The sequence below is a fragment of the Dioscorea cayenensis genome, unplaced genomic scaffold (genome assembly GCF_009730915.1).
Source record: "Dioscorea cayenensis subsp. rotundata cultivar TDr96_F1 unplaced genomic scaffold, TDr96_F1_v2_PseudoChromosome.rev07_lg8_w22 25.fasta BLBR01001364.1, whole genome shotgun sequence".
Taxonomy (NCBI): Eukaryota; Viridiplantae; Streptophyta; class Magnoliopsida; order Dioscoreales; family Dioscoreaceae; genus Dioscorea; species Dioscorea cayenensis.
In genome coordinates, this window is record NW_024087755.1 from 85677 (window position 1) to 89983 (window position 4307).

General features: G+C 43.4%; 1 non-coding gene across 1 annotated transcript; it reads right to left on the reverse strand.

Moving 5' to 3' along the window:
* Positions 1 to 225: 225 nt before the first annotated feature.
* Positions 226 to 332, reverse strand: LOC120256265. Its single transcript, XR_005535248.1, has one exon. It is a non-coding gene; the product is annotated as a small nucleolar RNA R71 (small nucleolar RNA).
* Positions 333 to 4307: the final 3975 nt, after the last annotated feature.

The following is a 4307-nucleotide window of genomic DNA, read 5'->3' on the forward strand; positions in this document are numbered from 1 at the left end:
AAATGAAGATGCACATGACCACCTTTCCCGGTTCCTCCAAATTTGCTCTACATTCAAGATTAATGGGGGGTGTCCGACGATGCGATCCGTTTGAGACTATTTCCATTTAGTTTGAGAGATGGAGCTTATCGTTGGCTTACATCATTGTCTCTAGGGTCTATTAAAACATGGAAGGATATGGTTGAGAAGTTCCTTGGGAGATATTTTCCGCCAAGCAAAGCGGCGAAGTTGAGTCAAGAAATTTCAGCCTTTAAATAAGGGGAGTCCAAAACATTGTTTGAAGCCTATGAGAGATTCAAGGATCACCTTAGAAGGTGCCCCCACCATGGTTTTGCCTCATGGATGTGAGTACAAATAATTTATAATGGGCTGAATTATGCTACTCGCCAACTCATTGATGCCGCAGCGGGTGGTTCCCTTAGCAACAAGTATCCCGATAAGGCCGAGCAATTACTTGAGTCTATGGCAAGCAATGAATCACATTGGGCCTCAAGAGGATCTACACAAAAGACTGCTGGGCTTTACGAAGTTAGTAGCCATGATGCCTTGGCCACAAAAGTTGATGTGTTGACTCAGAAGCTTGATCTTCTCATGGAAAGTAGTTCGAGGTCAGAATCAGTGATGAATTGTAGCACTTGTGGTGGTGGCCATGATGCAACCCAATGTCCAATTGCTAGCTCCTCAGTTGAGTCCATTGAGAATAGTGACTATATTGGAGGGCAACGAAGTCAAGGGAACCCATATAGCTCAACTTACAATCCAGGGTGGAAGAACCACTCAAATTTTTTCATGGAACCAAGGCCAACAGCAACAAAGAGGTGCACCATCTCAAGGATATCAATTCCAACAACCGGCCTTGGAGAGGAAGTTTTCTACTGAAGAGGTCCTTGCCAAGTTCATGCTTAGTACTAATGACAGGTTCAATAGCCTAACCAATAGCATGGATGCACAATTTGGCAAGGTGAATGCTCAGCTCACTCAGCACGCCGAACAGTTCACAGAAAATAGGTTCTATTTTGAGAAACTTCCAAGCTTCGGTGAAGTCACTTGAGCATCGAGTAGGGGAACTCGCAAAGGCAAATTCTGAACGTCCCCTAGGGTGTCTTCCAAGTAACACGGAAGAAAATACAAGGGAGCACTTAAAGGCCATTGCTCTTAGAAGTGGGAGGCAAGTGGAGACAAGGGTCGAAGTTGACCCAAGTGTCAAGAAAAGTGGGGTAGCCTCCGGGAAGACCCCAAGCTAGTTGAAGGAAGTAGTGAAGACAAAAATCAAGGAAAATATAACAAGGCCCAACAACAAAGACAGTCAGAATCATCCGAATACAAGCCTCCAATCCCCTATCCAACAAGATTAAAGCATGACAAGGAGGATATTCATTTCAGAAAATTCATCAACATCTTCAAACAACTTCACTTGAACATCCCGATAGTTGAAGCGTTGAGTCAAATGCCGAAATATGCCAAGTTCTTAAGAGAGCTCCTCACAAACAAGAGAAAGTTGGAGGAAGAGGGCACGATTGAGCTTACGGGGAATTGCTCGGCCATTCTAGAAAAGAAGCTCCCACAAAAGTTGAAAGATCCGGGAAGCTTCATTATCCCGTGCATGCTTGAAGGTGGAATCCAAGAAAATGCTCTAGCGGATTCGGGGGCTAGCATAAACGTCATGCCCTACACCATGTATTTGAAACTTGGCTTGGATGAGTTGAGGCCCACGAGGATGACCTTACAATTGGCGGATCGATCAACAAGAAAACCTCGTGGGATTGTTGAAGATGTAATTGTCCGAGTGGACAAATTTGTTTTTCCCATGGATTTTGTCATCATGGACATAGATGAAGACGTGGAGATACCACTGATTCTTAGCCGACCATTCCTCAACACCTCGGGTGCCTTGATTGACTTGAAAGGAGGAAAGTTAACGTTAAGAGTCGGAGAAGAGGAAGTGGTGTACACTTTACCGGCCGCCATGAAACATTCTTTAGATCATGATGACACACTTTACTTTGTTGATGAAACTGATAGATTGATTTCTGATTGTGTGCAGGAGGTGCTCTCTATAAATCCCTTGGATGAATACTTGGGAGAGTTGGAGAATGAAGAACAATGAGAACCTCACCAACACCCGACTTCTCATAATTTGAAGCAACCAAAAGAGAGGGTGTCCTACACTAATGCTAAGGAAAAAGAGAAAAAAGAGTCATTTGTCAAGAATATGTGGAGGGAGACTCATGGGAGAAAGAAGAAAGGTAACAAGCTTCATCACCCCACTTGTCATGGAGGAAAGGTAAATTTTTCACCCCTCTCTACTCATGAGCAATTTGAGGTCTTTTCAATGTTGTCACTGTATTTACCAGGACGAAACAATGCTACAAAGGAAACCGGGGGTGGCATCAAACTCTTTGAACCCCCATGAGGTAAGGAATGAGGTACGTCAGGCTCGTGACGTTAAACAAGCGCTTCTTGGGAGGCAACCCATGTGTTCGGTGGTGTTTGCTTGCATTTTTTGTATTCTAGGTCTTAGTTCATTTCAATTATCATATTTCTTAGACTTGTTTTTACTTTTTGAATAAGTTCAGGTCATTAACGATGCAAAAATCCACCCATGCCTTGCTTTTGAGCAACTCCCCAAACGAAGAAATTTCTGATGCCCTATACAATTTTCTAGACCGCTGAAGGAGATCTTACTGGGGTGGAATAGAAGGAGAGGATGCTCTAGCGTCAAATGACCTCACCTAAGCTCACGACGCTGCATAAACGGCCCAAACGCTTCCCCTTTGAGGCTCAAAAGGTACCATGTCCAAGGTCCGTGACAAGCTCATCATCCCGGAAGGTAATTATTTTCTCATGGAAGTAGCCATGCCACATGTAGCCAGGATGTCACACACCATTTTCAAGCCTCCTAGGTAAGGAATAAGGCATCAGGCCTGACGTTAAACAAGCGCCTTCGGAGGCAAACCCAAGCATCTCGTGCTTCTGTACATCTTCAGTACTTAGGTCCTAGTCTCAGCCTTTACTCTGATATGCATCGCTTGTTTGCTTTGCTTGTAACAAGTCCATGCTCACGCATCTCATGCACACTGCTCTCACGATCTATCGTGGTACTAATCGCAGCATCTCTTGAGAAACCCTATGCCTTTAGGTGTCATCTCACGCACTAGACCGTCAGCTTTCTATTCATTCTCATCCATTTCTTGAGAAGTCTCCTCAAGCTGCCATATTTCCATTCTTTACATCATTTGAAGTAGGTTTTGGGTTTAGAAAGCAATTTAGTCATGCGGCCATCCATAACTCCGTGATGGAGCTTTTGCTGACATTTGGGGCACCAAAATGCAGCCTCGGCTTTGTCCTCAGACGGATCCATATCGGCCTCTACATCGCCGTCCGGGATGCCATCCCTAACACCCGAGAAGAGCCTCGGCCTACACGGCCCCCATACGGGCTCATGATGGGGGCTGCATGGCCTCGTTCTTGCCCATTTAACCCTCATCTCTCTTCTTCTCTTTCTTCCATTCTCTTCTTTTCTCTTTTTCCACCGACTTTTTCTCTTCTCTCACTCATTTCTTGGCCAAATCGCTCATATTTTTTCCTCCTAAATCTTCTCCCTACGATCCATTTGAGACATCGATCTAGTAGTTTTCCTCGAGTTTAAAGCTAGTTTTCTCAAGATTTTGTCGGTATGCTTTTTCAATGCTCTAGTTTTATCTTTTTCATTTCTTGGGCATTCTTGGAGCTTTTGTGTGGAATTTCTTTAGCATTTTTCTTGGTTTTGGATGGTGTGATTGTTATGGATGAAGTCTCCCTTGAATTTATCTAAAACATTTTTCGATTTTCATGTTTTTGGGGAGGTTCTTTCGAAATGAACAGTACCCATACGGCCCCCATATGGCCATATGGACACGATACATCATATTTTTCATTGTTTTTTCATCCCATGCACTACATTTTGAATTATATTGGATTCCTCTATGCTTGATTGGGTTTTTCATGTTTCTTAGTAATGTTGTGGATGAAGAAATTGACAATCAACCATGGAGTGATATTTGCACCACACGGGTGACCACATGGAACAAGATGTCATGTTGTGATGAGAGACCTAATTCTAAGGACAATGATTAGCATGGAGACTTTATTTTATTGTTTAGACTTTATTTTCTAGTTTTTGTGTTCTCTTTGTATTTTGTTTTAGTTTTTGCATGATTACTCCCCATCTCTCCTTTGTAAGTTTTTGTGGAATGATGATGTCCCCTTTATGCTTTGCAGAGCATTAAGGGAGCTTGGTGTGCCATCCTTCCATTTGGTGGAAGCCG